At 45.2% G+C, this 23,623-nt stretch overlaps 2 pseudogenes across 2 annotated transcripts; one reads left to right on the top strand and one right to left on the bottom strand.

Moving 5' to 3' along the window:
* Nucleotides 1–258: 258 nt before the first annotated feature.
* Nucleotides 259–911, top strand: LOC308433747 (large ribosomal subunit protein uL16-like; annotated as a pseudogene). The gene has a single exon. The product of its transcript is annotated as a large ribosomal subunit protein uL16-like (transcript).
* A 4,012-nt stretch (nt 912–4,923) lies between these two features.
* LOC308433669 (BEN domain-containing protein 4-like) lies at nt 4,924–10,017 on the bottom strand (annotated as a pseudogene). Its single transcript has 2 exons — nt 9,893–10,017; nt 4,924–6,117 (listed from the first exon to the last, which is right to left on the bottom strand). The product of its transcript is annotated as a BEN domain-containing protein 4-like (transcript).
* Nucleotides 10,018–23,623: the final 13,606 nt, after the last annotated feature.

The following is a 23,623-nucleotide window of genomic DNA, read 5'->3' as shown; positions in this document are numbered from 1 at the left end:
AAGGAGTTGTAAAACAATTAACCAAAGGTCATAAAAAGGAAACTAACAATTTATTACAGGTGCTAGGACAGAGGATAAAATATTGTCTGGGTTTATCTATACAAAACGTCACTAATAACTTAGTTATGGTTTTAAACCTTCAGTGAACCTGTGGAGCTGTGACCAGCAATGGATGTTTAGCCAGATAATTACTCCTAATGGATATCCATGTAAATATTTTCTGTTACAAACTTTTGTTTCCTCTTTTACTCTGGCTCGCCACCGAGGATCCTATTGTCATCATGGGCCGCCGCCCCGCCCGGTGTTACCGAGATTGTAAGAACAAGCCATACCCAAAGTCTCGTTTCTGCCGTGGTGTCCCTGATGCTAAGATTCGAATCTTTGGCTTGGAACGGAAGAAAGCAAAAGTGGATGAATTCCCACTTTGTGGCCACATGGTGTCAGATGAATATGAACAACTCTCTTCTGAAGCATTGGAGGCTGCTTGTATTTGTGCCAACAAATACATGGTAAAGAGTTGTGGCAGGGATGGTTTTCATATCCGGGTGAGGCTCCACCCTTTCCATGTCATTCGTATCAACAAGATGTTGTCTTGTGCTGGGGCTGACAGGTTCCAGACAGGTATGGGTGGTGCCTTTGGGAAGCCCCAGGGAACAGTGGCCAGGTCATCATGTCCATCCGTACCAAGCTGCAGAATAAGGAACACGTGATTGAGGCTCTGCATAGAGCCAAGTTCAAGTTCCCTGGGCGCCAGAAGATCCATATCACAAAAAAAGTGGGGTTTCACCAAGTTTAATGCAGATGAGTTTGAAGACATGGTTGCTGAGAAACGGTTCATTCCTGATGGCTGTGGTGTCAAATATATCCCCAGTCGTGATCCTCTGGACAAGTGGAGAGCCCTGCATTCCTGAAGGCTTCCACAGTGCTCTCCTATACCCTACCAAATCATATTCAATAAATCTTGCATCAAGTCGAAAATAAATAAATAAATAAACTTTTGTTTCCATCTATGATTTAATTTTTGTGTGTGAACTTGTAATGAACTTTTTAACATGTGATAGTGTATTCTGAAAGATATATAAGTGCTAAGGACAGAGAGAAGAGAGAGAGGAGTTTTATCCCTTAGGATAATTTTTCTGCCTTTCCCCACTTAGGATCCTTCTACTTTCTCCCTTTTTACTTACACAGCTTTCATAGGAAACTTTTTACAACTTACTAATAAACTCTCTAATCACTTTTCAAAGTGTTTCTTTTTCTTCCTGCGACTTTGAGCAGTTCCTGCTGAGACAGTACAAAAGCTATTTACTTAATCGTTTGCTGTTTTAGGAGGAGGGATAAGTGCCAGGGACTGCAGTTTCTGGTCTCAGAGGAAAACAGAAGGCAGATCAGCTACAGTAGCACAGTAACTTAGACTTAGTAAAATTTCTATTATACAGCAACCCTAAATCTGGTAAGACCAAGTCTTAACCTCCACCAATGCTCTTCCCCCTCTGCTGCTTCAAGAAGAACCCACAAGAAAGAAGATCCCACTAGAGCTGGATCCCGGCTCTGAAGAACCCAACTAAGTAATGAAGCACAGAGCTAAACAGAGAATTCTAAACAGAAGAATCTTAAAAGGCTAGGAAGCACTTAAAGAAGTGTTAAAAAGCCTTTAGTCATCATGGAAATGCAAATCAAAACAACTTGGAGATTCCATCTTACACTGGTCAGAATGGCTAACATCAAAAACTCAAGTGACAGCAGATGCTGGCATGGATGTTGAGCAAGGGAAACATCCCTCCATTGCTGGTGGGAGTGCAAGCTTGTACAACCATTTGCTAATTCTGAACTAACATTCTGTTCTTATGGTACAGCTGAGGCTGAAGAACCAAGCATGATTAGCAAGAGACCAGCACCACTGAACTGAAACCTTTGCATTACTAGGACAATTGGTACTGGTTAGCTTGAGCTAAGAAATTAGCAGTGATTGAGAAGAGACCAGTATCACTGAAGTGAAATCTTCTGGGAAGTGTTCCCTGAGAGCACAGAGAAAGTATGTTCCAGAATTGCCCAAGATCGTATCTCATGATGGCAGCCAAACTTGGTAATATTGAAAGACCCCCTCCTGCTTTAGCTGCAGTAACGCCATTTTGTGCTAGGCCCAGAACAGGCAGGGATAAAAAAAATACTGAAACAAAAGTGAGCCAGAGGACAGCCCAGTCTCTGTCAAAACAAAAAATATCTGAAGTTGACCACCTGGACCAGGGCAAGGACATCCTGCCACACATGTTGAGGCAAGGACATCCTGCCACACATGTTGAGGCAAGGACGAAAAACAACTCCCTGTCCCAAAGGAGGGGCCAAGGCCGCCCTCCTCTTCCGAGAACTTGGGTCTGTAAGGCTGTGCAGGCTAGGTCAGGGTCCCAGGTGGCCAAGCAAGATACCGGTGGGCGGCCAGCTAGCAATAGACAAAGAAAGGAAGACATTCAGACAAGCCCAGCTTTCGGATAAGCTGCAGCCCCCCACTGGAACCAAGAGTTGTGTCCTTGGAGCCATATTTCTGCCATAGTTCCCACACTTAGATAAGCCCAAGGCAACTATTCTCAGGAGCTGCAGCCCCAGCTGTTATCAAGAGCTGTTTCCTTAGAGCCCTGTCCTTGGGCCCACTCCCTGGCCACATTTAAACTAACCAATTAGAACCCTGTTGCTATGCTTCTGCTTCTGTACCTTGCTTCTGCCCCCCAAGCCCTATTAAAAGGGGACTGCCCCTTTGTCCGGTGCGCAAGTCCTCCGAGAGACTGTGTGCCCACAGGTACCTGTGTATCTAAATAAACCTCTTGCTACTTGCATCCGAAGTGAGTGGCCTCGCTGTTCCTTGGGACGGGTCTCTTCAGATGGAAGATACCCTCCAGGGGTCTTTCAATATGAGTCACCCAGGTGCTACTGGTTTTGAAGTCATCAAAGGGTCTTGATGAGCATCTGAGGAATGGCATTGTGAGAGGCCAGGAGAGGCCATTAACGAAGGTGGAGCCTTGGTGGCAGTTGACTACCAGGATTAAAGAGGTCATGAAGAGAAGTTGAGGCTTGGCACCACAAAGAGAGCCTTTGAGAGGCTATTGGTGAAGATGCAACAGAAGACCCCTGCATTTTAGAGACACCAGTACCATGGGATGATCATCAAGAACAGCTGCAGCAGTGGAGTGGAGCCAACTGGAGCCTCGAGGACAAGCTGTGGTTCCTACAGAGGGCAGAGTGGAAAAGCGAACCAAACCCCTTGGAAGAATCCAAAAGATCATGAAGCCAAGCATTAGATAGTTGAAGTTTGATTTTGCTTTGATTTGATTGTTCCTGTGCCCTGATTTTCCCTCTTGATATAAGAAAATATTTGGTGTATTTTTTATTTTATTTGAGCCCACAATTGTGAGTTTGAATTTTAAGAGGGTGGATTTTAAATTTTAAAATCAATTGGCTATTTAATATATGTGTATATATATATGTATACGTATATATATATATATATATATACATATATATGTATATATATATTAATAACAGGGTTTCTGTGTGTGTTGCCCTGGCTGTCTTGGAATTCAACCAGGCTAGCAAAGATCCAACTGCCTCTGCAACCCAAGTACTGAGATTAAATTATGCGCCACACTCAGCTGAAACTGGCTATTTTAAAGGGACTGAAATTTTACTGTATTTGACTTTGTAAAGACTGTGGGACTTTTAAAGTTATTTATGGTTTGTTGTTGCAGTTGTGTTCAGCAGAACAGTAACTCAGAGCTGAGACTGCCGAGGAATTGTGGGAAAACGAGAGTCATAGCTGGATGGGGTGATTTTACCCGTGACAATGGGAAGCAGACGTTTTATATATGCTAAACCTTCACTCAGCCCAGAAAAGGCCTCACACTTCAGAGAAATCACCCAGAAGCCATTGCATAGTTGAACGGCACTGAAGCTACATGTCTACGGTACCAGGCCCTTGGTCAACAGCAGATGCTGGCGTTCACGCCCTGTGTCTGATCTACAAAACAGCTAGCTCGTAAAGGTTCTCAGAGAACCCACCACCCTGGCATTGTGTCAACAAAGTATGACTTTAGGCTATGAAAGCTGTGTGTTAGGAACTTATGAAATGAGGCATTTGAAAATGGTTTTGAATCTTGGCTGTTTCCTAAAGATATAATGAGAGTCTCCAGCTTGTAAACCTGCAAGATCGCCTTTCTGATGAACACAGTTTTGTCTGTGAGGTAATAGAAAAGTCGCTGCCTTCCACTTACGCCCTCTCTATGGACATGACCTCTATTCTGTCTTCTTCTCATAAGAGTTTAAAACAGAAGCGTGCAGTCTCACCTAGCTTGTGTCTTTGCTGAAAACTCTGAAATCAAATCTTAGGAAACCGAAGGGCAGCTTGCTCTTATTAAAGAAAACGTGTGTAGCTTTTCTTCCCTTCCCCCACGTGCAGGAACACTAACTGAACCCTCCCTGGAGACCAGCTCTGCGCAGGAGGCCAGGCCTCCCTGAAGATCTGGGACTGGAGACATCCTCAATGTCGAGCTAGTACTAACTTCATGTCAACTGTACATTTCCCTCTGTGATATAACATACCCCAAATCTACTGCAGGTGCTAGAGATTGGCCCCCAGAACCCTAAAGTGGATTCCTATTTGGAAATTTTGGCAGTGGGTCAAGAGTTTTAAGTTCCAGGATGTGTAAAGTGTTACGGAATAACATGCTTTGGACTCTAAGTGACAAGGAAACAGACATTGACAACTGGAGCTCTTGAACAAGGGACGACCCTGTCTGCTAGTCCCTATATCCATCCTGTGAACTCTTGTTGAAGACCTCATCTTGGGAAGCCTGGTGATCCATCCCTTTGTAAAATGAGCCACCGTTGTGCAGGAAAGTCCCCACTGCCCACCCCTGTCGGGCAGGACCTACAGCATCACTGAACACTGATGAGGTACCGCAGGAGCCGCCTCCCGTCTTTCTTAGAAGAATTCACAGCCTGTCTCCCTGTTCGCTGGTTATGTACACAGGATAGTTGTTCAACAGCTGCTTGCTTACGCAGGTGGGCTGGTCGGCGGACTGCACCAGGAGCTGGTTGTAGGGCAGGACTGTCTTTAGGTAATCTAGGACTGTCTAGCAGGTCACTGGGATGCTCTCTAATTTTCTTCTGGGCTCTTCGATTTCTTGTTGCAACGAGATAACCTCCTGCTCCAGCTCCTGGCATCGAGGGCAGTAGCTTTCTTCTTCCTCTTCCTCCTCCTCAGGAAGGTCGGGCCACCTAACGAGTGCCCTGGGGAGGCTGAGAGAGGGTCCACATTAGCCAGGCGACCATACTCACTGACTGATGAGGTGCTTGAAGTCGAGAAGCTCCCCGAGAGCAGATAATTTTGGAGAGTCAGTGAACACTCTCAAAAAGGCAGAAGTTTGTTGTTTTCTTTGCATAGATTGCATTTCTATGTTTATGTTGTAGGAGGTCTGACTTTAGACCCCTGTTACAACTGTGACACTGGTCCTGTCCTTGGTTATAACTAGAGCCTTCCTGCTTGACGCAAGAAATCATGGATTGAGAGTGGTTGGAGTTCAAAAGTTTTCCTCCACAAGACTAAGAACACGACTGCACTGTTGGGCAAAGGCATCCAAGATCATCTAGCTATCTGCAGTGAGTTCCAGACTGGTGACGTCGCCCTGGCGACAGCGGCAAAGGACGACGAAGAGGAGGAGGCGGGGGAAGGAGGGATTGAGCGGCGGCGGCGGCGCCAGAGTCCTCGGGTGGCTCGTGGACGCGGCGGGTGTGCAGGGGGCGGACCTGAACCCGCCGGGTAGGACAGCTGCGTTGGGCACGGCGGCGAGCGAGGCGAAGGGCAGCGGCGGTGGCGGCAGTGGGGACCGGGCGACAGCTCTAGCAGAGAAGGTCTGTCGTAGCGCTCGGCCAGCGCCAGCCGCTGTAGGGGCCGCGCTGCTTGTAGATGCGGGGTGCCCTGCGTCCCTCCGCCGCCTGTATCTTGGGCTCCATGCGAAGTCCGAGGCCCTGCCAGCCCCGCGCGCGGCTCCTTCCAGCTCAGCCCCGCCTCCGCCTGTCGCCAAGCCTGGCTGCCGCCCAGCGCTGATTGACAGCCCGCCTCGCCAATGCCTGGAGAGAGAAAAAAAGCTATTTATGCGTTTAATGTAAGACCTTGGGGATAAATAAGAAAGGAGACCTTGTAGCTTAAGAATGGTACATTTGTGTGTCAAGTTGATGAGGAGTCAGTTGTACTAGGTGGTTTGTGTCCACTTGGCACAAATTTATATCATCAGAGAGGAAAGAGCTTCATTCAGTTCAGAGCACTCCTCCATGAAATCCAGCTGTAAGGCATTTTCTCAATTAGTGATTAATGCGGGAGGGCCCTGCCCACTGTGGATGTTGCCATCCCTGGGCTGGTGGTCGTGGATTTTAAAGGTAACTTTTATTTGCCTGATCTAATTGTCATCTCAGAGGCTTACTGCTTCTATCTGCTAGCCTAGGCCTAGACCTGGAAGCTTCTAGCCTTTGTACAATCTTATCTAGGCCTAGAATGTTTTCAACCTCTGAGACTGACTTACTGCTGAATTAGCTCACCCCTTCCTAGTACTTTCTGGTCTCTGGTTAGCTGATTGCACTCAATCGTTCCAGCTCAAACTCCCTCTCCAACCTGACTGATTCAGTCTGGCTTCTCTCTGTTTCTCACTGAATTGCTCTGCTGGCCTCATAAGAACTTTGGCAATCTGTTCTATTCTTCTGGCTCCTTCTCATTCTCTGGCTCATTCTGTCTTTACCTGTGTTTTGCTTGTTCTCTCTTCAACCTGTCTCTGTAAAATTTCCAGTTTTCCCTTTCCTCTCTCTTCTCTAAGAGTTGGGCATATCCTCTCTGGCAAATCGTTCTCTGATTCATCACTTTCAAACATTGGTGCAGGGCTAGAGTGATAGTTCCATGGTTAAGAGCACTGGCTGCTCTTCCAGAGGTCCTGAATTCAATTTCCAGCAACCACATGGTGGCTCACAACCATCTGTAATGGGATCTGGTGCCTTGTTCTGATGTGTCTGGAGATAGCTAGTGTACTCACAAAATAAATCTTTAAAAAGACACACCACAACTATAAAAAGCTTCTTTTAGTAAATAACTCAATCTTGGGTTTCACAATGTGATCAAATACCCTGTAACAGTGGGATTTATAAGAAAACAGGCTGAGAAAACCAAGGGAAGCAAACCAGTAATTAGCACCTTGCCTAATAGCACCAGCTCCTGCCTCCAGACTCCTGTCCTGTTTGAGTTCCTGTTCTAGCTTCCTTCAGTGATGAACTACTATATGGAAGTGTAAACCAGGTTAATCCCTTTCTTCCTGATTTGTATTTGACTATGGTGTTTTGTTGCAGCTTTAGAAAAACTAAGGCAATAGTGTTCCTGATATGATAACTTAGGGAGGAATGTGCTGAACTCAGTCAGGAATAGAGAGGTACACCAGGATCCTTCTGAAGCAAAACCTTTATTGCATCTTGAAGAGGAAGACACCAGGCAGGAAAAGGCACCCTAATTTATACCCGCAAGGGTGGCGTGTCGCTGTGTGATTGGCTGCCCACCAGTGGTCTGGTTGTGACACCCCGGGATGGGCTGTGACTTGGCTCGCACCACTCTTTGCACATGTGCCCAGTGGTTATTTACCACACTTTAGCTGATTCATGGCACCTGAAACCAGCACCATCTTGTAAGGTGCAGCCTTCGGCCCTCAACAGGTCAGGAATAGAGAGGTATGGGAGGGTCAGGAATAGAGAGGTATGGGAGGGGTCAGAAATAGAGAGGTATGGGAGGGGTCAGGAATAGAGAGGTATGGGAGGGTCAGGAATAGAGAGGTATGGGAGGGTCAGGAATAGAGAGGTATGGGAGGGTCAGGAATAGAGAGGTATGGGAGGGTCAGGAATAGAGAGGTATGGGAGGGTCAGGAATAGAGAGGTATGGGAGGGTCAGGAATAGAGAGGTATGGGAGGGTCAGGAATAGAGAGGTATGGGAGGGTCAGGAATAGAGGGGTATGGGAGGGTCAGCAAGTGAGACTGCAGACCACCTGTGCAATAACAGATGCTAAGGGACATTACTGATGTCACATGGAGAATTTGACTTCTCTTGGCAATGTCCTCCATTCAAGCAGAGATCAAAGAGGCTTTGAGGAAAGAAGGAAGCTGAGAGCAGAGCTGCACCAGGCCATTCAGGAAGGACATCTTGAAGAGAACTCCTGACTTTACTGTGGAGGAAGTAAGGTGAGCTCAGTGGACAATGAGTGAGAAATATGTGAATCCCTCATAGAAATATCTCTGGACTGCACAGTTAATACTCTGCTTCCTGTCACATAACACAAGATGGAACTTTGAGCAATGTCACCAGCAGGCTTCTGTCTCATGCTGCCATGCCTTCTGGTACATGCTTTTAATCCCAGCCCTCAGGAGGCAGAGGCAAGCAGATCTCTGTGAGTTGGAGGCCAGCCTAGTCTACAAAGTGAGTTCTAGGACAACTAGGGCTGTTACATAGATAAAGTCTGTCTCAAAACAAGCAAAACAGGAGTCTATCCCGCTGGGGATCTGGTGGCTGGTGGAACAGTTCTGGAAAGTTGTGGAACCCTCTAGTTGGTGAACCTTGCTTGAGGAAGTGGGGGCAGGTGGGAGGCTGGAGAAGGCATTGCTGTAAGTTTGGGGAGCTTAGGCCCACTCCTTCCATCTCTACTTTTTTTGCTGCTCATGAAATGTGACCACTGCCCCACTGCCTTCTCCTGCTGCTGTGCCTACCTTGCTGTGATAGACTGCCTCCCCGCTTCAACTCTCTCCTAAAATAAACCTTTCTTCCCGTTATGGAAAAAAACAAAACAGGGAACAAAAACACCCTTTTTAAAACTTTAGAACAAAGTGAACCAGTAGTGCTTGATGTTGACTGTTTCCTTTAGGCATGGGACCAATGACAGTGTAAGTCCTGGAGACTTGCTGGTGTTCCCGACTTTGGATTGCTGCAGAAAAGATCCAGGAACCCATGTGCATCCCACTGCACCCCCCTCCCCATCGGTGCACCTTGATCGCAACTCAGAGGGCTTCACCACAGGATGCTTTGTCATTTCGTTTTAAATTCATGGGTGCTTCATTCATTTACTCACTCACTTGAAAAATGTTTGTTTGTTGCCTGATATCAGTCTACATAATGCCATTATATGCAATTATGTAGTCGCTTTGAGCCCATTCATAAGCCAATGACTTGTTATTTCTCCAATCTCCCACTCCCACTATTAGCCAACTTCTCCCTGAAATTTCTCCAACTGCCATCAGATGCTTAGGACATATTTTATGTGTCTATATGTGTGTGGGGGGGGGGGTAGCCATACCTAAGAGACATGCAATTTCTGTCATTCTGAGACTTTTTCACTCAATGTGACTTCTCTCGTTGCTTCTATCTTCCTGCAAATGACATCATTTTGTATATAATCTGAATTACTATTTTATTGCTATGAGGAGACACAATGACCAAGACAACTGAAAACTTGCAGGCTTGTGGTGTCTTAGGGTCTATTGCTATGAGGAAACACCATGACCATAGCAATTCTTTTTTTTCTTTCTTTCTTTCTTTTTTCTTTTTGTTTACTTTATGAGCAGAATAGGACTGTATAAAACTGCAATTTCTTTATTTTGCATACTTTTAATTGCAGAACAAAATAAAACAAACAGAAAAAAACACAATACACAACACCCAACCCTACTATTCTGTGGGAGGGGATCTTCCTGCCTTAAGGCATGAGGACAGGATAGAAGAGATTCTTGTAGACATGAGCAGACCCAGGTGGGTCAGGACCAGTCAAGGCTCTTGGGGGAGCCACAGGGATACTCTACAGAGGGCACAGGCTTCCCAGGAGCCTTTACTCTACTTCTTCCATGCGAGAGGCATCCTCATCACCCTCCAGTGGGGGGATCTCATCAGGAACAGCAGCACTGGGCTCTTCTGCAGTGACCTCATCTCCATCAATGCCCAGGCCTAGTTTAATCATGCCATAGATATGGTTGGAGTGAGTTTGGAGATCCTCAAGTGAGAAAACAGAGGAGAGCAGAGCAGTTTCAAACAGCAGCACCACCAGGTCCTTAACAGCTTTCTCGTTTTTTGTCTGCCTCAGCCTTCTGCTGCAGGGTGTCCAACATGGGGCGGTCGGGGTTGATCTCTAGGTGTTTCTTGGCCATCATGTAGCCCATTGGAGAGTTGTCTCACAGTGTCTGGGCCCTCGTGATCTGTTCCATGTTGGCTGTCCATCCATAGGTGCTTGTCACAATGCAGCAGCGTGAAGACACAAGCCTATTGGAGATTGTCACTTTTTCAACTTTCTTGTCCAAGATCTCCTTCATGAGCTTACAGAGATTCTCAAACTTTGCCTTGCTCTCTTCCATTTTCTTCTTCTCATCCTCGTCCTCTGGTAGCTCCAGGCCCTCCTTAGTCACTGAGACCAGGCTCTTTCCATCAGATTCCTTGAGCTGCTGTACGCAGTACTCATCAATAGACTCAGTCATATACACCACCTCAAAGCCCCGTTTCCAAACACGCTCCACAGAGGCAGAGTTGGCCACTTTCTCTTTGCTCTCACCAGTCATGCTATCTGTCCTCTGAGAACTCCAGGCGTTCACTTCTGGGACAGCCGGCAGGGTGTGTGGCAAGCTCCCTGTGGGCTCAGGTAGGAGAGATGGCTGTTCTGGGGGCTCAGCCACCTGCAGGCGGGTCCTGAGTCTTAATGGCGATCACCCAGACCTCTAGCTAGGCCAGAAAAGCTCTTTTTAGTTTTTGTGAGGATTCTTCGTCCCAACCATCAGAGGACCAGAGAAGTTTACCTTCTCACCAATAATCTACAAGGGTCCCAGTTCTCCAAACCCCTCCTGGCCTCCCCAGCATTGGCTCTCCTTCGATTTCTTGATGACCAACATTTTGAGTTGGATACCACGAACTTTCAATCTATCTGTCTATCTATCAATCTATCTATCTATCTATCTATCTATCTATCTATCTATCTATCTATCTATCTATCTATCTATCTATCTATCTGTGGGCACTTGACAAACTTCCTTTGCTTGACCTAATGTTTTTAGTGTCATATCATGTTTTTGCCAGATGGTGGCACTATTTCCTTGGTGACCAGAGACCTATTAAGAAAGCTTATCCTTTTTTTCTTTTATCCTTTTTTTTTTTCTTTTTTTAATTTACATTTCAAATGTTATCCCCTTTCCCAGTTTCCCCTCCACAAACCCCCATCCCTTCCCCCCCCCCTTCTGTGAGGGTGTTCTCCACCCACCCACCCCCTCCCAACTCCCGGCCCAGACATTCCCCTACACTGGGGCATCGAGTCTTGGCAGGACCAAGGGCTTCTCTTCCCATTAATGCCCATTAATCCCCAACAAGGCCATCCTCTGCTACAAATGCAACTGGAACCATGGGTCCGTCCATGTGTACTTTTTGATTGGTGTTTTAGTCCCTGGGAGCTCTGGGTGGCTAGTATTGTTCTTATGGAGTTGCAAACCCCTTGAGCCCGGAGGTGTGCTCCGGGTGTCCGTGGCAGGTGCTTGTGGACCAGGCGTTCCGTTGGGGGTTGTTCTGGAGCAGGGAAGGAGGGTGTCCCGTCTGGTCTGTCCCGGGACCTCCTCCCCTTTTTCTGCTCTGCGAGCGTCTGCCTCTTTCCCATCCGGCTCTTCCCGGCTCTTCCGTGTGAAACTGGGGTGGCACGTGTTTAGCCATCCCGGGCGGTGGGGGGAAGGCGCTTGCCCTCCTGGCACCCCCGCCGGGGCTCCTGATTTACATAGCGGGAGTTGCTGTCGGTGAGGATCGGTGCTGCGGTGGGCTGTCTGTCCCTCTCTTGCCTGTCTACCCAGCTCCTGTCTGGGTACCTAGCTGTCGCGTTCAGGCTTGGAGGTTTAAACACGGGGAGGGGCAGAGGGTGTTCGCCTTTCCGCCCTCGGGGTAGGGGGAGAGGGCTGTGGCGCCCGCCCTTAGGGAAGTCATGAAGTAGGTAGTTCAGGAGGGCTTCCCGGTCCCTCCTTGCCTGGCTCTCCCTCAGCAAGCTTACCTATAGGGAGATCCCTGAAGTCTTTTGGCTACTTCTTTTTCTGCTAGCTTTAGAGCTTTTGGGTATCATAGGATGGGTGGTCTTGGGACCATTTGAACTGGTATTTCTACAGGGTGAGAGAAAGAAAGGGAGGATTAATTGAATTTTACTTGCTAGCCATCCAGTTTTTGAAAAAAAGCATTTATTGAAGGTATTGCCTGTCCTGTCCTGCAGGACCCAGTTATTCGAGGGCGCGAGGGAGACCATGCCTGTGGGGAAATGGGAGAGAAAGAAGAGCGAGACCAAGAAAAACGGTTGTCAAGGTCTCATTTAATGTTTCAAAGGCAGCGAGTTTTAAGCTGTAGAAAGAGGAAGTAAGGAGAGGGGTTGGGGAGGAGCGGAGCCTGGTAGGAGGCCAGGGCAATGGTCTTGGAACAACAACAACAACAACAACAACAACAACAACAACAACAACAACAACGCTTGGCTATTCTTGAAAGTCACAGGTGTTTCTGGCTTATCTTGTCGGTCCAGACTTAGAGGAGGTTGCATTTTGGCCTTGAGGGCTAGTCTGTCTCTGACATATCCCCCTTACCTGTATAACTGATGGAGAGCCTGTCTTAGGCCACATGATGTGCATCCACAGTTAGCACCCTGACATAACGCATAATTTTTTGGGTAGAGCCTCTGTCTTAGGCTACGGGGGTTACATCCTTGCTCAGCACCCCTTGTGGAGTGTGCTCAGCCGACAAGGCCTCCCGATATTCCCATCATGGAGTCACTCTACAGCCAAATGGGTGTGCACCTGACGTGTGGCATCATGCTATTCCTACCATGGGCATCTCCAGAGCTTATTATACCAGGGGATGCTCAAGGTGGAAAAATCTAGCCCTGGGGCCTCTGGCAATTCACCATCAATGGATGTTTCTTCAATGGGTGTTTCTTCGTCTTGAATCTTTAGGCGGTGGTAATGCACTGATGAAACAGTCTTATTGGCGAAGGTAGCATCTATTTGAGATCTAACAAACTGAGTTAATTTTTGAAAAGCCCAAGGTCCAAACGAAATGAGCAGGAGGAATCCCACCAAAGGTCCCAGAACACCAGGTAATAATGTGGAAAGCCAAGGAGAGGTAGCAAACCAGTTTGATACCAGGATTCTTTTGTTTCCTCTCTCTCTTTCTTTTTTCTAAACTATCTTTGACCTTTTGTAGGCTATCTTCAACTAGTCCTGTCTTATCTGCAGAAAAACAGCACTCTTCCTTAAGAGCGGCACACAATCCACCTTGTTGGAGAAAGAGGAGGTCTAATCCTCTCCTATTTTGTAAGACTGAGAGAGAGGAGACAGAATCTTTGAGATTTTTAAGACCCAATTGCAGCTCTTGGAGGTCTCTGTTGACCGTTGCACTAAGCTGAGCATACTGTTGGGTAGAAGTAACCAAGGAGGCAATTCCTGTTCCAGCGCCTGCTGTTCCTAGTCCGAGGAGGACCGCCAATGTAACTGCAGTTATAGGCTCTCTCTTCACCCTGGAGGGAAGCAGGGTCCTTTGTCTCAGCATCAGCACGTCTCACCAACCACTCTGGCAGCTAGCATGCTCTTGCAGCATCCCGTGGGAAAAAAACACAACACCCTTTTCCCTATATTAATTGGTCCCTTTTATCAGGACCATACCATATGCCAGTATGTGGGTCCTTTCATTTCACCTGGGCATAAGTATGCCCAGTTGTAGGATGCCATAGACATTCCTTGACATCTAAATTTAATTTTTTTAAAAAATAAAAAAGTGTATGATTCAAATAAATGGGGATGTAACTCCCCCATTCAGAAGTCCTGCGAGGGGACGAATCTTGTATTCTGTTTGCAAGAAATGCACTGGCTGTCCTGGCTTTACTGTGGTTACATATGAATTGAGGATTTTTAAGAAAATTTCCGAAGAACCTGCCTGGGCCACTGCCTCCTGCCTGATGCCTGAGCTAAAATGGGCTTGGGATTCACAGCCTCCCTCCTCCTGCTTCTACAGAGTGCTGGGATTGGAGTCTGCACCTTCACACCCAGGTCTGCTCTGTACAGAGCAGTTTTAAGCATAAAACTGAGTAAACACTGGCCAGAAACACAGGAGGCACTTGCTGCTAAGGCAAAGCTGCGTGATCTGCGTGACCGTGTCCCCCACACGCATATACCCCGCACCCCGCTCCCCCACACCCGCTTCCCCACCTCTGCCACCACATCTTCCACCAGAGCCTTTCTGTTTCTGGCTTCCAACAGAGAGAGCAAACTCAGAACAGTTCTGCAAGGGCTCTGCTGAAAATACACAGCTAAATCCAGGAACTACCAAATGGCCTCTGACACCCTACAAAGCATTTGCTATCAGCAAAAAGGATAGGCTAGGTAAAAACAGAACAAAACAAAGAACCTGGAAAATTTGCAGGCCCAGCCCGAGAGCCAACTGTAGCGGCTTGTAGCCAGAAATCTCTCCACTGGGTTCTATGAAACGCTGAACTTATATGAAGTGACATCCTTCACTGTTGTTGGAAGACAAAACGGTTCTGGACATTTTATTTTCTGTTGGCTGGGGGTGGGGTGTGTTATGGTTCTAGGTGAAATGTGACCTAACTGCCATTCTCTTAGCACCTCAAGTACATGGGACTACATGCTCCCTTCACTAACGCTGATTCTGAGCACCTCTGGCCCCCGAATAACTTGGCCATTTTGGCTAGGAGAGCTTCTCATCCCCGGGCATCCCTCATGGTCTGGAGCTTCCCTCTTGCTCTTTCTCTCCGTTTTCCTCACTTGGCCCAGCACAAGGTCTAGCCATGTTTATTCTGGATTTTTCCAGATGTCTCCAGCTCGGCCTGTATTCGCCAGTAAATCCATAATGAAAACTGAAACCCCTTAGGGGTATTCTGGTCTTCGTTTTTTTTTTTTTTTTTCTTTTTTTTTTCTTTTTTTTTGTTTGTTTTGATTTCTTTTGTTTTCTTTTTTAATTTTCCTTTTATTTTTTATTGTCATTCAGTCTGCACTACCATACCCAGCTCCGCCGTGTAAATAACATTTTAAAGCATACAATAAATTGCCAGGAGTGTTAGGCAGTTCTCTTTATTTTGAGAAATGAAGGCGTTCGGTAATGAAGCATGCTTGCAGGCAGCTAGTAGCACACAGGAGCCTGCTGTGCTCTAAGGCTCACTGGTACCAAAGAATAAAGGGCAGCAGCCAGGATAGACAGTGTTTCTCTGTGTAGCCTTGGCTGTCCTTAATCATAGCTCTGCCTCCTTCTGCCTCCTCAAAAGACATGCTTCCCACGCCCAATTCGGTATGATTTTTTTTCTAAGATTTATTTTATGTAAGTACATAAAAATGTACTTACATATTTATTTTATGTGAGTACACTAGCTGTCTTCAGACATACCAGAAGAGGACATCAGATCCCATTACAGATGGTTGTGAGCCACCATGTGGTTGCTGGGGTTTGAACTCGTGACCTCTGGAAGAGCAACCAGGAAAGAGAACCCTGGACAAGGAATCTACTCCAGAAGGCAAGACAAAAATGGGCCATCTCCTCAACAGAGTGTAGGGCTGACCTCACTGGGCAAAAAGCCCTGGCTCAGCAGTCTGAGACTTCCTGTTCTATGGCACCCCAACCCGGCATGATGGTGCTTGGCCCTAGTCCCGGTCTCCCCACTAGAGCCTTGTTTCTGTCTTCTGGCATAGAAAGTAGCCGTGGAACTGCTGGGCTTGCTCTGTGCACTGCAATACTGTATTATTACCAGTGACCAGCCTCCCAAGCTCACCACTACCCTGGGAAGCTCTCCCTCCGAGTGTTGGGCAGCCCTGACCCGTTATGGGAAACGAAACTGTTTTTTCAGTCTTGTATGGTTTAGAATAATAGGTCTTACTTTGCAGTTTGGGTACAGTAAGGCAGAGCTGGCCACAGGCAGTCTGCTGTAAAGTCTTAAACTGATTTGATTTTTTCCAGTGACAGTTTCTTCAGTCTAGCAAGGTTTAAAACAACAGATCTTTCTGAACATGTTTGAGGACAGAGAGGCAGACCCTTCCTCAGCCAGTGTGGGCTCTCTGGTTTTACAGTCCCACGTGGGACTGTGTCATTGGCTGTCTGAGGACTGGCACAGCCTAGGGAAGCGGAATGTGAGGCTGATGTCAAACTATGATAGAAACAATTAAAATTTTATCGGTATTTTTCCCTGGACTGAAACCAAACGCTGCTTGCCTAGAAGGTTGCATATATTCAACAAGATACGAGCTGGAAAGGCCTACCCTGGTGCGAGGACCCAAATTTGCCAGAAAGGCCAGCACTGTGGAAGTGGGGTACTGGTGGGCTGCTGGAGAAACCACTGCCTGGACCCTGGATGGAGTGCCTTCCCTCACGCGGTCCTTGGGCTCGCCAGGGTGGGCCCTGATGCTAACCATAGGTCAAGGCCAGATCTCCACTGAAAATGCACAGCAATTTATAGAAATTGTGGGGGCGCATACTTAGCTGTTCTGGTATCTGAAGTATCCTTGGTTCCCTACTAATCACTTGCTTTCAGCATAGGGGGAGTGAACTTGTTAGGCAAACAAACAAACAAAACAAAATCAAAAAACTAAAATCCTCATGACCCAGGCCCACCCTCTTGGTAGAAGAGACCTCCCTTGCTCTCCTTCCCCCTCTCTCCTCTCTTGGCCCAGCATGATGTGTGTGTGGTCAGTTTCACTTTGGAGTTTTTCAGATGTCTCTCTGTGTCCTCTCTTAAATCCATAATAAAGTTCTCAACCCCTTAGGACTAGTCTGGTTCCTCTCCTACTCCCCCCTCCTTCCCCTCCCCCTCCCCCTCCTCTTCTCATTCAATCTGCTGCACCACACCAAAGCTCCATCCTGTAAATAACATTTTTAATCATAAAGTAAATGAAACATTTGCCAGGGGTTTTTTAGGCGGTTTTCAGTTTGTTTCTATTTTAAAAATAACGGTTTTTGGAAAGGAAACATGCTTGCAGGGAACAGTAGCCCAAAGAAAACAACACGGAAACAAGGCAGAGGCTATCTTCCTCTGCATATCTTCCTAGGTCAGGACCCGGTGGAGTGGTGATCTCCAGCTGTTCCTCCCAAGCCTCTCTCACCTGCACAGACCAGATATTTGGCAGACTGGAGAGCAACTTGCTGGAGGATGAAGTTGTTAAGGGAAGAGAGAGACAAAAGAACTAGCAGAAATTCTGTAAAGGCAAAATCAATACCTGCTGTATTGATTACTAACTCTAGAATTCAGTTCTTTAAAAAAGAAACCAACAACTTTATAACCTCTGGTTAAGAAATGACAGTGGGGATGGGGAGATGGTTCAGTGGTTAGGGGCCTCAGTTCTTGAGGAGGCCTCTAGTTCAAGGCTCAGCATCCATGTCAGGCAGATCACAGCCACCTGTAACTCCAGTTCAAGGAGATGGATGCATTGCAGTCCTCAGACTTCCAAAAATAGCTGCATTCAGATTCACAAACTCTCAGATGCACAAACGCGTACACACAGGAATGATCACAAGAATTATGATGGGAAACATTACAGCATGCTTCTGTCTTTGCAACTTCTTTCCCCTGTAAGTCAGGCACTGATTTTTAAAAGTTCTAAAAACTACATTCTCAAAACCACTTAATAGGTAGGTATAGAGACACAGCCTTTTGTCCCAGTACTTGGGAGGCAGATGCAGGCAGAACTCTGTGAGTTTGAGACTACACTGGTCTATGTACACAGTGAATACCGGGACACTCAAAGCTACAGGGGGTAACCATGTCTGAAAAAGAAACAAACAAAAGCAAAAATAAAAAACAAAAATAAACCTGACCCAGTCACACTTATAATTTGAAGGTAATTGAAAAGTAATCAGTCACTAGATTGTATTGATTACATATCCCTTACCAGGTTACACACTAGAGCTGTATGTTCCAAAATGGACCAAAAATGAAACAAAAGACCTCCAATAAACTTCTTTATTCTTCCATGAAAACAACATAAATCAGAAAAATTCGGGAGAATGGAGAAGATACACGTATCTGAAAATAAACCATTTAGGTCTCTGATTTCTAAAGGAAAACAGCCAAGCACCTGATTCCACCAGATAAACATTATCTCAGTCCCTCAGCATCCTCCAGGAGCCCGTCCTTCAGTTGTCTTTCTCCATCCTGTTCTCCAGCCTGGTTGCCGTGGGGCTGGGTCTCACTCTGAACAGGAGGATGACCAGAGCATTGAGAGAGATGCTGTCCCCAGCAGTCACAGGACAGTCTCACTGAGCACTCTCTGGGACAGCTTTAAAGAGACGGGGATAATACTTTTTATGAAATATGACAGATCTACTTATAAGATGTTCATTTTAATAAATGTGAATATTTGTTATTAAGTCTTCAGTAGATTCTGATCACTATACGGATAATTTGTGTTGCAATTGGCACTAGACATCTAATTATTATGTGCTTTTGTTTTTTATTTTTATTTCATGTGCACAATGAAGAAGAGAAGGCTAAGTTACATATAAGCAATTCTCTAATATCAGTGGACTGCACTCTCTTAAGACATTTCTTTTTTAATTTGTGTGTGTGTGTGTGTGTGTGTGTGTGTGTGTATGTATGTATGTGTGTGTGTGTGTGTGTGCTGAGACTGGAGCCCATGGCCTTTATCATTGTAGACAAATGTCCATCGGTGAGTTAAATTCCTAGTTTTCAGACTTCCATTTTTTTAACAAAAAAATGTAGGTAGAGAGGATGGTTAGGTAGCAAAACAGTTTTCCAAGAAAATCATGAGAACTGGACTTGATCTTCAGCACCCACATAAAAGCCAGATGGTAGAAAGTGTGCCTATACACTCAACATGGACAGGCAGAGACAAGGAGGATCATGGGTCCTGCTGGCCAGCCTGGCTCAGTGAGAAAGCCTGTCTCCTAAAGAAAGGTGATTGAGGATGACACACGGCATTGACCTCTGACCTCCACACTAGGCATGCTCGGTGTAAGGCATGACAACCTTTAAGTTTGAGGGCCTAAGACATGAACATCCGTCAAGATCACCCCTGAAACATCATGACAAGAGATGAGACACTGGCAAAAAGGAGGAAAGTGGGTTCTTCTTGGAGTACAAAACATGAGCTTAGATTGAAAGTTTGTTATATAAAATTATGAGACGAAGATGAAAAGATTTGGCTCTGATAGAACAGTGAGGGAGAAAGGAATTGTTTATGCTCAAGTTGATCCCCTTGGGGGGAAAACAGAATAAAGAGAGCCACAAGATGCAGACTGTCCTGTCTGCTCTACTCTCAGGTTGTCTTCTGATGGTCTGTGGAATTTTCTGGTATCTTTGACTAAAGGGCCTCTAGCCTCTAGGTGGGCAGGGCCTGTCTGTTATTATTAATGAGGAAGTGCAGAAGTGGTGTTGCATTCATTTCTTATTGCCCAGTCAAAGGAATTATACACCCTCACTTGGGCTCTGACAAGATTCTTCCCAAGAACTCTCTTCCCTCTGAAGCATGTGGAGCTTCTTGTGACAGAGACACTGTTATAGTCAAGCAATGACCTTGAACTGTTGTTATTGTAACGAATAAGGTTACAACAAATGTGATAAGCCACCCGGAAGGAAGAACCTCTTTACACAAGATACTTTTGTTGCAGTGAGCAGGAAAACCCCAGCTCTTTCTGTTACCGGAGCCAGTGTGTTTGGACAGAAACAGGATGTGAGAGCTGCAGAAAGCACAGAAGATGCAGGACTAAAGTAGAAATCGGGACCTGAAGGCTGGAGGCATAGACTCGGGACCATCACCGGAGGGTCGGCTGTAGCCTGAGAGCTGAGTCAGAAAGGGAGGAGAGGAGTTGGTACTGAGCACAAGGCCATGATTGCAGAGACAGTGGGAGAGAACACGGTGACTCACAACCCCTCCCCACGTCAGTAGACTTGGATCAGGAGTCTCTTCCTTTGTCACTGTGACAACTGTTGTGTTCTTTCTGCTGTGTTCTATCAACTTCCCAGGCGTTTGTCAGGAAGCTGGCAATGGAGCCTCTGCCCTGAAATCCACACTCTGCTCATGGGGAGAGATGTAGGCCAACTGCATCAGAAATGGCCGTGAGTCTTAGGTGTCTCCACTATGGGACAGAAACAAATACAGTCATCTCAAATCCATTCCTCTCTCCTCAGGCTTCAGACTCCAAGTCTCTTGGGAATGACAGTTAGTTGGGGAAACACAGGTTAAAATAGTCACAAGCATAGATGTAAGTTTTTCACATCATCAGGCACTTAATATGGAAATTAGAGTCGGGATAATTTTATTCAGACCTAAATATGAAAATTAATCTCCAGCTACAAGAAAATATGCACTTACTTCTGTCTTCTCTTGCAGTGCCAAGAACTGATATGGCAGGAAAATGCTCTGCCCCTGAGCTATAGCCACAGTCACTAAAATGTTACTGAATTCAGGCAAAATATAGGAAGCCACTATCTTAAAATAGATACCACTTGAAAGTATTGATAAACTTATCAATGCAGATTTATCAACTGCTGCTGTTGATACAAGGTAATAAATAATCTAAATCTGGCTTTACTCCTCAAGAAAGCATATTAAGTCCATATGATAAAGGAGAATTATACAGGATATAAAGTAAAGGAAAATATATTTTAATTATAATTATCTTATTTTTCAAAGTATAATATAATTAGGTCATTATAGCTGTAGTTGATTAGCCTGGTCTCATCTTCCCAACAGCAGCAGAGCGTGTTCCTCCCTCCCTGTCCCAATGCCTTGGACTCTCGAATGACAGACATTCACCTGTACACATAAAATAAATAAATAAATAAAATCTTGTACATAAATTAATTTTATCAGGTTTTACCTATGAATGATTAATAAACACGTATTGCAGTTTACCTTCTAGTTTGGATATACTAAAAGATCTATCAACTTGTAAGACAAAGTTTTAAACCCTTACAGCTGGATCTCATTTCCTCAAGGGAATCTCCTTTCTCTGTGATAACTCCAGCTTGTGTCAATGACACACAAACAAGCCAGTACAACTACAAAAAAAAAAAAAAAAAAAAAAAAAAAAAAAAAAAAAAAAAACAGGAATTAACAAGTATTGCTCATAAATATCTCTCAAAATCAATGGTCTCAAATTCTCAGTAAAATGACACAAACCAACAATGAATGTGAAGACGGGATCCCTTCTGTGCTTCATCCAAGAAACACAGTTTATCTTCAAGTACAGACATCACTTGACGGTAAAAGGGTGAAAAAATATATTAAAAGCAAAGAGACCTAAGGTGCAACTTGGTGTGGCCATTTTAATACCAGACTAACCCATGGCTTAGTGACCAGGCTGGAACAGTTCAGATCTTAGCTACTCTGGATCCAACCAGTCAGTCCTGGTCACTAGGGTGGCTGTGATTCTGACCTGAAGATACGCAAGTGGTATCTAAGCCAAACACCTTCTCCAAACCCAACTCTAATACAACATTTTTGCAGTCAGGTATTTACAGTGATAAAACAATGAAAAATAGCCCAGGGTTGTTTATTATCTATCCCATCTCCACAGAATTCAATCTGAAAAACTTCTACTTGTATACATTTCTATTGAACAAATCATGCAATGTCCAGAAATCAATCAAAGCTGGTATAGAAAGAATGCTGAACTATGAGATGCAAGATAATACTCATTTGACCTTACCACCAAATTATGTAATGTCATTTTTGTATTAGAGACAGAGGTTCTGCAAGAATGTCTGGTATTTTCTATTGATGATGAAGTATTGAAGAACTCTACTCCCAGGACTGTTCTTTACAGAAGAAATTATGAAGGGTTGTCATTCTCTCAGTGAATCCAAGATACAGTATCTGATATGAAAAACCAATCAAAATCACCCTTGAAACGCCAAGGCAAGAGATGACAAACTAGCAGAAAGGAAGAAATGGAATTCTCCTTGAAGTACAAAGCAGAAGCATAGATCGATAAATGTGTGAAATGTGAGAGGAAGATTAAACCGTTTGGCTTGTGACTGAACACCGAACAGGAAAGGAATTGTTAGCATGATGCAGATGTGCCAATATCCCTTTTCCATTAGGAAGAAACAAAAACAAAACAGAATAAAGAGAGCCGTGTGATGCAGACCGTCCTGCCCTCTCCAGTCTCTCGTTTTCTGCCAGTCTCTGGAGTTTTCTGGCAACTCAGGGCCTGTCTGTCCTTTTTACTGAGGAAGTGCAGAAGTGGTGTTGCATTCATTTCTTATTGCCCAGACAAAGGAATTATACACCCTCACCTGGGCTCTGACAACTCTTCCCAAGAACCCTCTTTCCTCTAAAGCATGTGGAGCTTCCTGTGACAGAGACACTGTCATAGTCAAGTAATGACCTTGAACTGTTGTTATTGTAACGAATAAGATTACAACAAATGTGCTGATAAGCCACCCGGAAGAACCTCTTTACACAAGATACTTTTGTTGCAGTGAGCAGGAAAACCCCAGCTCTTTCTGTTACCGGAGCCAGTGTGTTTGGACAGAAACAGGATGTGAGAGCTGCAGAAAGCACAGAAGATGCAGGACTAAAGTAGAAATCGGGACCTGAAGGCTGGAGGCATAGACTCGGGACCATCACCGGAGGGTCGGCTGTAGCCTGAGAGCTGAGTCGGAAAGGGAGGAGAGGAGTTGGTACTGAGCACAAGGCCATGACTGCAGAGACAGTGGGAGAGAACACGGTGACTCACAACCCCTCCCCACGTCAGTAGACTTGGATCAGGAGTCTCTTCCTTTGTCACTGTGACAACTGTTGTGTTCTTTCTGCTGTGTTCTATTAACTTCCCAGGCGTTTGTCAGGAAGCTGGCAATGGAGCCTCTGCCCTGAAATCCACACTCTGCTCATGGGGAGAGATGTAGGCCAACTGCATCAGAAATGGCCGTGAGTCTTAGGTGTCTCCACCATGGGACAGAAACAAATACAGTCATCTCAAATCCATTCCTCTCTCCTCGGGCTTCAGACTCCAAGTCTCTTGGGAATGACAGTTAGTTGGGGAAGCAGATCAAAACAGTTACAAGTATATATGTATGTTTTGCATATGATAAGTCATTTCATATTAATAAGACAAAATGATGCTGTAGCAATTTTATTTCCACATTGAGATAGGATTTTAAATGGCTACTTCATATGCAACATAAATACCACAAATAAAGACCTAAATATAAAAACTAAAATCTCCAGCTACTAGAAAATTTAGACTATCACTTTTTCTGTTTTCTCTTGCAGTGCTGAGGACTATCCTATGGCAGGAAAATGTTCTGCCATTTGACTACATCCACAGTCACTAAAGTGGGATTGTGTCATTGGATTCAGACAAACTATAGAAAGCAGCTATCATAGAGCAGATATTAATTTGGAACTTTGATAAATTTAGCTATATAGATCTAGCCAACAACTGCACATGTTGGTAGAAGGTCATAAGTAAGGTAAATTGGTACCACCTCAAGGAAATATGGTGCATACATATGAAAAAGAAGAATATAAATAAATATATATACTTTAATTATAATTATTTTTTATATTATAATTACTTGATTTCTAACTTTTTTTCTTTTA

Source organism: Micromys minutus (assembly GCF_963924665.1).
Source record: "Micromys minutus genome assembly, chromosome: 20".
Taxonomy (NCBI): Eukaryota; Metazoa; Chordata; class Mammalia; order Rodentia; family Muridae; genus Micromys; species Micromys minutus.
Note: the sequence above shows the minus strand (reverse complement) of the source record. Positions and strands in the feature narration are given on the sequence as shown.